The 12,337-nt window shown below is 37.2% G+C and overlaps 1 long non-coding RNA gene across 1 annotated transcript; it reads left to right on the top strand.

The window, feature by feature from the left end:
• The first annotated feature begins 3,061 nt into the window (after window positions 1-3,061).
• Window positions 3,062-11,481, top strand: LOC132299606 (uncharacterized). The gene is made up of 4 exons (XR_009480150.1): window positions 3,062-4,001; window positions 4,649-4,694; window positions 11,173-11,233; window positions 11,324-11,481. It is a non-coding gene; the product is annotated as an uncharacterized LOC132299606 (long non-coding RNA).
• Window positions 11,482-12,337: the final 856 nt, after the last annotated feature.

Genomic DNA, 12,337 nt, shown 5'->3' with positions numbered 1-12,337 from the left:
TCGTCAAGTTAAAATCCAGAATCCGTCCATGTAATTAACGAGACAAAGTTTAATGTTTCATCAAGTCAAAATCCAGAATCCGTCCATGTAATTAACGAGACAAAGTTTAATGTTTCATCAAGTTAAAATCCAGAATCCATCCATGTAATTAACGAGACAAAGTTTAATAGTTCATCCAGTTAAAATCTAGAATCCATTTATGAAGTTGATAACTTAATTTATTTAACTTAAATTTTAACTAACTTAAAACACAGTCCAGCAGTTGACAACATTAGCAATTAGCAAAGTGTCAATTATGTCAAAGAATGATTTAATATCATTCTGGAAACCCACAGAGCATATCACATTCAATTATATTTAAGAATAACCATACAAATTTTTTTAACTTGCTAGCATTACAACATGCAGTTAAACATTCTCTGTCTGTTTACGGTCTGTGATTAAATAACCAAAAATCCAGTTACTGATATATTACAAGTCAGATAACCAACAGAGTATATCATATCAAATTACCTTTAAAGTATAATTATACCGACCCCTACTACTTGCGAGAACAGCAACACACCGTCAAATCCTTCCCTCCCATGGATAACATACAATTTAACCATTAAATTTTCCGAAGTTAGTTAAGTTTAATTGCAGAGACTAACCATCCCGGGACTATAACAGATTAATTAAAATTGATTAGAAGCCCATTACATTTTCAGAATCACACCACAGCCCCTGAACCTCAAAAAAAATCACAGAATTACATATACTGTGTAGTTTTTTCATAGAGCAGGCTCCCCCACAAGAGGGAGCCGGCTGTCCCTAGTCCAGAGCCGGCTCTCCCACAAGGGGAGCCGGCTCTCACTCCTTTGAGAGCCTGCTGCCCTTCTGCAACTTCCACGGCCGTCTTCTTCTTCTTTAGTCACTTCCACCTCATTTGTTCCTTATTAAAACTGACCCTAAGCGTCTTAACTTACATCCAGTTATCATGTAAGTCCTTTGTTTACCACAATTTGCATTAACAAAACAATCAAAACCATTACCGATTTAACATGCTCAAACATCTACAGGTGAAACCAAACTTGCACAAACAATTTCAGTTTAAATTTCAGAACATACAGATAGTTAATTTAACCTATACAAAGCATGCATGATCTTTTTAATATCTGTTTAAGATCCTAGAGAACATCTAAGAGTGAACAGATCACAAGCCAAAGGGAGAGAGAGAGAATATAACTTGCCTCTGTAGTTTTGGTTTTAAACCTTTAACCGTCCTCTGTCCAGAATTTCCGGCGACCTCTCGACTGTCGTCCACTCCTTTGTTGCCCTAGGTTCCACCCATGATCACACCCCTTCTTTCCCTCCTTAGTTCAGACTTGGTTCTTGGCTGAAACCCTAATTCTTCCTCCTCTGTTTTCCTTCTCTGTTCTCTCTATATTATACTGTACGTGTATAGGGTTCTAAACCCTTTTGAAAACCTATAACAATATATATATAGGCACCCAATAAAACCCTAAGCCCAACCCTAATCCATCATGGAAACCTAAATGAGTCTTAGTCTTAGTCGGCGTGAGATAAAACTGCCTAGAACCCTAATCACATTACAATTTAATACACTATTAATTTATACCTAATTAACTCATTAAAAATAAATTTAATTCAATTACAAAAAATATAAATACAATTAAACACATAAATCACTCAAAAATCAATTAACAAATAAATTTAATTAATAAACCTTCCAATTCACACAACATGTAATTTAATTTCACATAAAAGAGGAAACCACCAAAATACCTAGCCACGTAACCACCTAATAATACTAAAATAAATAATGAAAACAATAAAATAAATAGTAAAATTTCAATTATATCCCTTTTAAAACTAGGGGTATTACACCTATAGGTGGAATCCATCGAACAAATAACTTGCTGATAATAGAAAATTTAATTTTTTTTTTAATTATAAAATAAAAACAACCAAATATTAGAAAATAAAAACATCCAAATAAAGGAGCCTTAATTAGAGGTCCACAAAAGAACCGTGGAATCGTGAGAACCGAACCGGAACTATGAGTTTGGTTCCAGTTCTCACAGTTTCGGTTCCGATCCCAGTTTTTAATTTTGGAACTGTGGGTGTACGGTTCTGGTTCTGTGAGAACCGGTAAGAACCGGAACCGTATATATATATATATATATATATATATATATATATATATATATATAAAATTAGTTATTGTCTTAGTAACTAATAAGTTCTAAACTGAACTATAGCCTTACGAGGCCTACAAACAGCCACGTGGGTAATGACTAAACCACAAAACAAAACACAAAAAGTGAAAATCTGAAAACTCATCTAAACCTAGAGTCCGATCTCTGCATCTTAAGCTGCCTCCGCAGTCCCCATCTCAAGCTAACCCTTTCTTCTTCAATCCCAATCCCAATCCCCAATTTACAAGTTGAATCTTCTATATCCCTAACCAATCTATCATTATCTGGAATTCCCATATGGGTTTCTTCCAAAACCTCCAGGTGGTCGAGATTAGGCTCCGATGAGGGCGTGACTGGAGTAGTTTCGACGATTCCCGCGCGGAGCTAACCTTCGCCTCCCCAGTTGCCGAAGCTCAAGCTTCCTCAAATCCTTATCGCCCTCAGCAGTCGACGCCTCGCCTCCTCTCATCTTCAGATCTTCTCATCTTCAGATCATCTACACTCATTCAATTCAGATTTCATCCTCACTCCTCATTGTCTCTTTTGTAATCTGTATTGCGGCTTCCACTATTACACACCATCCCAGACTTCTCTGATCTGTATTGCGGCTTACATTGTACTCTGTATTTATTTAAATTTATAGGGTAAAATGCATTAAACCCCCCCGAGCTTTCTTCTCTTTTGCCACAAAACCCCCCCGAACTATGACAAAAACACTTAACCCCCTAAACTATTCAATTTGTTGCAAATGTTAGCCCACAGTTATAAATTTAACAGAAGTGAGAGCACTTAAGTGATGTGAGGGGTCAAAAATTTCTAAAAGGACAAAATTAGCCCTTATAACACAGCGAGTAAACTAAACCCATCAGTATAGTCAACGCCCCCACCACCGTCGCCGACACCATCAGTTTTTCATTGTGAAACTCTCTGTCCATCGCCGACACCATCCAAGACGCTTCAAATCGTCCGTATTGTTAGCGCCAACCTTAACTCAGGTTTCTTCTCTGCTAGCTCCTCCAATTTCCGATGCTCCCACATCGTCTCACTCTTCCATTTCTCCATCGATTCTCGGCTCCTCTCCTTCACCTCCCTCTCTCCACCCACTTCCTGTCCATGGCCATCACCTCCACCGTCCGTCCAAGGCTGCCACCGCCACTGCTATCGCTCTCTCCCCCACAAAGATTCTTCTTCTCTCATAACCACCTCCACTAACCACGACCGCCGCCACCCCCTCTCTCTTTACAATCCACCTCCCTTTTTATTTTTTTTTCTATTTAACCTCAATTTCTGGCGGTGGCAAGAACGATAAAAGGTGGAAAATAATTTGTTTTGTTGCACATGTTAGTGTTTGGAAGGGAATTGATTGAAAGAAAAAAAAGAAGTTTTTGGGCAGTTGCGATTGGGTTGGTCCGATGGTCGGCGACAACAGATTTTTGGGGCTTTTATGACTGAATTTTTAACTTTTGTGATTTGGTCTAGAATTTGGGGTTTTGTGATTAAGTTTCCAACGATCGTGATCTTTGATTTTGCAGCAAAACATGAACATCTTCTCGTTTTGGTTCATTATAGGAAAGTTGGGGTTAGAAAACAAAGAACAATAAGATAAAAAAACAGGGGGTCTTGTTGCTTGTTGTAGCTTGTGTTGGAGGTGAATTAGAGAGAGATAGAGATGGACAATGCAGTCTCTTTGGAAATTGTTCCTCCTCATCTTCCTCCTCTCATCTCTCTCTCTTTTCCTCATTGGCCTCCAACTTCGGCTTCGAAGAAGTGGAAAATCATTCAAAAGGGGGTACGGGCTAAACGGTAATTCCCTTTTTCAGTTAACAATTGGTTGATGGTTGGTCCAATGAGTGCAACAAAATGATAGTTTAGAGAGTTTTACTTAGTTAAGGGGGTTTCTTGCAATGGAGTCATAGTACAAACGGTTTAGAGTATTTAACCCATATTTATATTTTTGTTATTGTATTAATGGAACAACACTAACAGTCTGTTCTCATGGAACCGAACTCGGTTCGGTTCCATAACTATATGGTAAGGGAATTGTGAACGGTTTCAGTTCCGATTCCGATCGGAACCGTAGGAACCAATCCCTGTGCACCCCCAGCCGTGATTGCAATCAAATATTCGAGGAAGGTTAACATAGTCATTTGGAGGCTGGTGTTAAAATAGTCATACGGGGAGCCTAGTGAAAATGGAGCCTCAGCCACCTCTGCCGCCGCCGCCGCCCCCAGCACAGATCGCTGCCCCGCACCTTGGGCTGCCACCATGCCATCTTCTTCGGAACACACTACTCCGACCCAATTCATTTCCTTTTTTTTTTTTTTTTTCTTTTTTCTTTTTTCTTTTTTGTTATGAATAAGACAGTCGATTTTAGATTATCTTTTTCATGTGTGGATGCGAGGATTTGAATTACATCAAGGCCCCTAACAATGCTAAGTTTGAGTTTTCAGGTGAATGTGGTTGTGGGACTTTGATAAACTTCACTGTTCCTCCCAGGTAAAACCACGATGCCCTAAATTTTGTTGTTTTATTTTTTATTTGGAAAAGGAAGAATTTTTTGTTATTTATTTATTTATTATTATTATTTTTCTGGCAATTGAAAATTTATTAATATGAAACAGAGTTACAATCTGCAAAGGCAGCTTTTAACAACCAAGAAGGAAAATTACAATGAAATATAAAAGAAGCTAGCTCCAAATATTACTTGATCATCACCTTAATTTGTTTGAATACATTTGACATATATTAATTTTATTTCCTTCTTTAACTGTGAATTAAGCATATATATATGTGACTTCGGGTTATAAATGAAAATCTCCAACACATTCTTTCCTAGCAAATGAGCAACACAATTTACTTCTCTTGGAATCCACTTATCTGATAGGCCAATAATCTACTAATATCATCAATAATCACTGTTGCTGTTTCATGTTGATGGGTTAATCCCATAACACCCTTGCAATCTGCTTCGACAACCACAGTCGCCGCAACCCCACTCTACCACCTCATGGAGTGTCAAAGCTTCCGCAACAAACACGTCCAACACACGAGGGATGAATAAACCAGCAGCTTTTAATACCTTGGACAATTCCACTACCAGCCTAACCATGAAGACAACTGACCCCTGCAGCAACATTGAATTTCAGCATACCCCATGGAGGAGGCTTCCAGCGAGCTGCATGTGATTGATTACTCACACTAATCCGAGGCCCCTTTTGTAACAAATGTTGTTCATCAAAATATTCATTGAAAAGCGATACGTCTCTTTGCACAATCATTTCCGGATTCCATTGCTTCCCATGAAAGTTCCAATCATTTCTTCCCTTCCAAATACTCCAGCATAAGGTTGCTATGAAAGCCTTACATCTGTCATTATCCGGAACTTTTTTCCACTTATCACACATATTTTTCCCCTGTTGCGGCCAACTCCTACCAGAAGAAAGATCCATATCAATTTTCAGTGGACACATTTTCCATGTCATAACCTCCTCCGGACACCTACATAGAAGATGATCAACAGTTTTTTCTTCCATCCTGCACCTCTTTTAAATTGGATCAACTACAATACCTCTGCAGCCTAAATTATGAAGAACTGGGAGTCTATTAAGACTACACCGCCACAAAAAGTGCTTAAGCTTACCCAGAACTTTAAAATTCCCTAACTCTTTCCATAAGCAGGTTGCAAAGCGAGACCCAAATCTGCATTATGTTTCTCTGACACATCATTCTCTGACAGCCATTGTTTTGCTACATAATATGCACTTTTAACATAGAAAACCCATTCTTTGTATGACCCCCAACCAACACATCAGAACCTCTGAAAATACTTAATGGAATTTTTCTAATCAACTCCTCGTCTCGTTCATAAAAAATGTTTTTCATCAAACCCCATTTCCATGATCCAAAATCATTATCAATTAGATCCGCCCTTTCTACCATCATACCCAACCATGGAGAAGAAGAGACTTTAGAATTAACATCACGTGGAAGCCAATTATTTGACCATATGTTGATGTTTTCCCCACCCTCTACCCTCCAACTCACTCCTATGCGAACTATCTCCTTAGAATTCAAAATGCTATGCCAAACCCACGAGACATTACTCCCATGGCCAGATTCAAGAAAAGATGAAGACCGAAAGTAGAAAGTTATCCTCCTTTGTTAATAGCCGAGCCTGTTTAACCCAAAATGCAAGATTAAACGCATCCAAATCTTTAAAGGTCATACCTCCTTCACTTTTTGAGCAACATAATTTTTGCCAAGAAACCCAATGAATTTTGGATCTCAAATCATCCCATTCCACCAAAATCTCGCCATTTTACAATTGAAAGATTAACAAAGAGTGCTTGGAAGTCAAAAACATGACATGTCATAAGTTGGCAAAGCTTCTAACACCGCCTTTAATAAAACTTCTCTACCTGCAGAAGAAAGAAGCTGACCATTAAAACCACATAAAGATGGCAGCCACAAATTTGACCACACAAAAGAGGACAACCGTAACAACGAACACATAGAATCTCTTATAGTTGCAGCCGTGTTACCACTAAAGAAGACTCAGGATTTATCATAATTTACTCGTTTTCCTGATAAGTTCTCATAAACTGTCTAGACTCTCTGAAGTCGTAAGAGTCTCCTCTCTAGTTGCCTTGCAAACACACCATCCGATCGTCTGCAAATAGCAAATGAGTAACTTCTGGTGCTTCCCTACAAATTTGAACATCACTCAACAATTTTCTTCGAATTGCATCCAAGACCCTCAGTGCCCAGCAAAAATAAATATGGCGATAGTGGATCTCCCTGACGAAGACCACGAGATGGAATAATCCACCCAGATGAACAACCATTAATTTAAACTGAATATAAGACTAGAACTAATACTCATTTTTGTCGTCTTCTTTTTTCCTGAAAGTTATGACTCATAATTAAATGAACCCAATGGTCAATAAAACCCAGTTTCAACATCATTCCTTCAATAAATCCCCATTTCACCATGTCATACGCCTTACTCAAATCAAGTTTTAATGCAATAAAACCTTCGTTTCCCTGCTTTATTTTATTTCAAGCAATGGAGAATCTCATTTGCAATCATAATGTTGTTGTGTATAAGCCTACCAGGCACAAAAGCTGATTGATGCTAACTAATTAGATTCGAAAGAAGTGGTTGATGTCTATTTGCCAAAACCTTCGAAAAAATCTTATACATAAAGTTACATAATGAAATTGGGTGGTACTGACAGATCTTTGTAGGAGATTTAACCTCAAGAATCAAGACTATATTTGTGTGATTAATACTTTAAGAAGATTACCTTATCTAAGGAAACTATTTAATCCTCTCAGTAAATCATCCTTAACCATTTCCCAATGCGCCTGATAGAAAATCTGGAAAAATCAGGATTTTTTCAGAAGCAAGTTTTATGTTGTCCTCAGCTTCTATTTTTGGAAAGAGGGGAATGAGTTTTCTTGTTGAATTTTGAAGTTTTCCTAGATATGGGTTATATCAGGATTGTCTTTTTGTTTTTCTTTTTGGTTGTTTTGGATACCCTATGAGTTTTTTGTATACTATTGTTCATATTTATGAAAAAATTTCCTCCATTTAGGGAAAAAAAAAAAAAACCTGGAAAAATCATCCGGGCCTGGTGCCTTGAAAGGACCCATATCATCGACTGCTTCCTTGACTGCTTCCTTGAGTTCTTCTACCGTGGCATGTTCAACAGTTCTCTACTGTTTTCATGTGAAAAAATCTCGTATGGAAAGAATCCTCTAAGCCTGTCGTCCTCGTTCTTTCGACACCGTTTGACTGTTTTCATGTGAAAAAATCTATCCTCTAAGGCCGCCGTCTCGTTCTTTCCACACAGTTTGACTGTTTTCATGTGAAAAAATCTCGTATTTCTATTTCCATGATGCAACAAAGCCACACGAGACTTTTGCTTCCAGTGTAGTTTCTCATCCCGCCACGCCTTAAGCAATTGACTTTCCAATAAAATATAATCTGATCTCATGAAACCTGTAGACGATTCCTTTGGTGCCTGTAGTTTCTCCTCCAATTCCTTCATCCCTTTTTCCAGAATTATGTTCTCTGCTCATACACTACTGTTTAATATTATCCTTAAACTGAAATTGGACAGAGCCATAAATTGGAGTTCCCCATGCATTCTTGACAATCTCACCAAAATTATTCTCATTTAACCAACGAGCATCAAAATGAAATTGTCGTTTACCCCATTCATATGTGAATAAGGCAAGGATGAAGTGATGTTTGGGACTCTTTTAGCAATAACATAGCGCTATGATCTGAACCAGCAACTAAAATATGCTGCAACTCTACTTCCTAAATTCACCAATCCATTCCACAGTACCCAAGTCCAGATCTAATGGTTCCTTCACATTGCACAACCATCCCTGTTATTAGACCAAGTCTATGAATATCCTTTATAACCCAAATCCACAAGACCGCAATCATCCACTAATCTTTTAAAGCTAGCCAAAGACCAAGCCGCACGAGTTCTACCACCAAATTTTCCCCCTACATGCAAGCGATGATTAAAGTCACCCAACAGTACCAAATTCAGACCAACTCATTTCTTTAATAGTAGTTATTTAGTTATAGATAGATATTAAGAATATAGATAAAAGATTCAAATAAAATGTAAATATATGATTAATTGGTGATATTAGATACCAAAAAGAGGGGTTTCTTCTTGATTTTTTCGAAGGAAAAATTAAAAGACGGTCTTACATAATTTTTACTCCATGCTCTTCCGATCACAATTTTTTTATCACTCAAGTGTTTTCTTAGAAACAATAGTTGCAATTATATACACTTTAAATAGGAAAGTTATAAACTGAAAATGAGTATAAATGCACACATGATTGACTTTGCCAAGTATGATTAATACCTTTGTTAATTTGAGAATAACAAGTGAGGAAAAATGTGAAGAAAAGGACTATTATTATTATATATTTTATGTAATTTACAAATATATTGTATACATTATTAGTTTTAATTACAAATATACTATATTATTGTTATATATAAACTATTCTATTTCTGACTTTTGTAATTAGTTTTAAGTTTTAACCCTAAAAGAACCAACTTTACTCTTCAGTCTTCACTTCACAGTTCACCACCGCAACTTGTAAGGCCTCACAAACCCTAAATCATCAGCCAAACCCTTCGTTGAGCGACCACTATCTTCGTCAAGTCGAATCATCTTCACCTCCTTTATACTCTTCACTTCACACACAAGAGATAGATCTGTAAGTTCAAACCGTCTTCTTCTCCACCATCTCATTTTCCACCATCTTCGGCGAGTTGACCACCATTTGTCACCGATCGACCACTAGATCTACGACTTCAACCGCTGAGAAGGCGTGAACTGTCACCGATCGACCAGTAGTGTTCATCTGCATTGTCATCATTTCCAGCGAGTTCACCAAATATATATATATTTTCATTATCTTCTCCGATCTATCTCTGTTATGATAAAAAAGAAGCAAAAAAGCAGATATATGTGCTTAAGTTGGTATGTGGTTTTATGGAGATAGGCATAATACAGTGGATTATTGTTGGTTTCATGTTGTTGATAATTCCTCTCTGAATCCAGATTCAGACCCTCTGAATTTCCTCTCTCAATGCTTAATAATTTTTTGCTTGCAGCTCTCTGCGTGTGCGTGTGTTAACTTACTACTTGCTTTGATTCATCCAAAATATTGTTGAGGTTGCTTCTGGCTTCTTGTTCACTATCTGACTGTCACCCAATCTGAAGCCTGATTCTTCTCTCAAGGTTTAATTTCCCCAAAACATTGTTGATATCAGTATTTTCTCCACAAAACATTGTTTTTTCACATGCATCATCTTATCAGCATCTTATTTTAATATTTGGAGATCGAGTACATGCTGCAACAAAATTTCTATTGCGTGCCAGTACTAGCGAGTTACTAGTGACCTTTCTTTTCTTTATCTTTTCTCCTCCTTTGTATATAGCCATACCTCCTCTATCATTCCTTTTCTTGATCTTTTTTCATGCCATATATTTGTATTTTTTATGCACTGTTTGCCAATATATGATTGTTGTGTGTGTGTGTAAAGTAGGGAATATCATTGTATAACTTAGTTTCTGTGTTTTTTATTGAGGAAACTGTTTGGATATGTATATGTTTTGTATAACTGAGTTTCTGTTTTTGTATTCAGAACCTTAGTTTCTGTGTTTTGGTTAATAAGTATTTGGCTTGCTTTTTGCTTTTTGCTTTTTAGTTTTTACTTTGACTTTATAAGTTTCAAGACTTCTGCAAATCACCATGTTATATTACTTTATTGTTTCTTCTTAATTTCACAATGTTGAAATTGAAATTCTGACCCTAGTGTGTGTTATTTGTGATCTACTCATTCTGGAGTTTTGCTAGTTGCTGTTGATTTGATGATTTTGAAAGTTTGCTCGGGTCATAGTGTAATGTTGCTCTAGTTTTTTATTTAAATTTGTGAAAATAAATCTGACTTGTTGGTTCTTCATTGTGTTCAAATTCCTGAAAATTTTGATTCAACAACAATTAATTTGGGTTTTTTTTTGAATCTTGTGTAAGTGGTGGTTTCACTATTAAGAACTATCATTCATTAGTACATTTGATGATAATGTCATGTATTGTTCTTTTATTACTGTGATGTGACATGCTTTAGAGTTTGCACATGATAAATCTAGTACTTTCATCTAACGACAGCGAAACTGTCTCCTCTCCTAAGCTTCGGAACTTCCGCTTTGTTTCCGACTTGAACTTACTGTTAGAGCTTCCCAGGCTCTAGGCTCCACAACGTTCACTCTTCCAACTGCAACACTTATTGAATGGTGTTTCTTGCTTGTGTATGTTTTGAAAAGGTTGTGTTCTCTTATTTTGTGTTGTTTGCTGGGTGATTAATAAAAGCTTGGTTAGGGAAAAAAAAAAAAAAAAAACTTTTTAAGTTGTCTCTTATATTTTATAGGCCTGGTGAACAAATTCAGATCCGGGACATCTGGAGAGTTACCTAGCAGAAATTAAGAGAGGTATGTGAGATAATTTTGACAAATGATTTTATATTGCATTATTATTTAAAGCTTATCCATATCTTGATATTGTCGTGTTCCTTTTTGTAGGAAGTAAGGAGGTTGGAGGAACTAACGTGGCTTAGCCTTGAACAAAGATTTAGAGATCAACAACTTTTTTGTTGTGTTGTAATGTTGGTGTATGAAGGCTTGTTATACGTGTGAACTTTGAACTAATTTAGGACTTATAATATTGCACTTATTATGAAGGCTTGTTATATATGTGCAACCACTTGTCCTTTTTTTTGCTGTTTGGGGCTCGTAGCGTATGTTGAACGAACTCAATTTTATGGCCCATTTGGGTATTCTCCCGGACAGGTCAGGCTTGCTGAGGATAGCTTTGATGGGGTGAGTCGTGGGCACTATTATCTGTTGTGCCTTGAAGTAGTGTCTTAGCTTTTTCTTTGCTTGGACCAAGGCTAGTATGACTTTTTCGGCTATCGAGTATCTACTCTCCATACCTTTCATTGTTTAACTCGAATAGAACACTGAGTGTTGCTTTCCATTCACTTCTCGGACTAAGGCTGCACTCTTGGAATTCTAAGATACAGCTAAGTAGATGTATAATGGTTCTCCAGGGGTCGGGCCGACGGTATTGGAGAACTGGCCATATACTCTTTTAGCTTAATGAGGGCGTCTTACTGTTCCTTCCCCCACATGTCTCGTCTCTCTACTTTTATGGCGTCAGAGAAAGGTTTGCACTTGTCAAAGAGTTTAAAAATGAAATGGTTGAGAGCTGCTATTCGTTCAATCAGTACTTGTATATCTCTCATGGTGCGAAGTTCTTCATTCTGAGCTAGTTTTTCTATCTGAGTTGGGTTGCTTTTTATTCCTCTTCTGTTGACCACGTGCCCAAGCAATTGGCCAGAGGAGACTCCAAATGAACATTTCGCCAGATTCAATCTCAAATTATTTTTCCTCAAGGTGTTAAATACCTCTTGTATATGTCGGTTGTGCTATTCTTGCATCTTACTTTTGACTACCATGTCAACATATTTTTCAATTTGCTTTTCGAATACTTTGTTAACCAGCCACTGATAAGTGGCTCCCGTGTTCTTAGGGCCG

The sequence above is a fragment of the Cornus florida genome, unplaced genomic scaffold, assembly GCF_030987335.1.
Source record: "Cornus florida cultivar Cherokee Brave unplaced genomic scaffold, ASM3098733v1 CherokeeBrave_3.0.0_Hap2_Chr03, whole genome shotgun sequence".
NCBI lineage: Eukaryota > Viridiplantae > Streptophyta > Magnoliopsida > Cornales > Cornaceae > Cornus > Cornus florida.
This window is presented reverse-complemented; position numbering and strand designations above follow the sequence as displayed.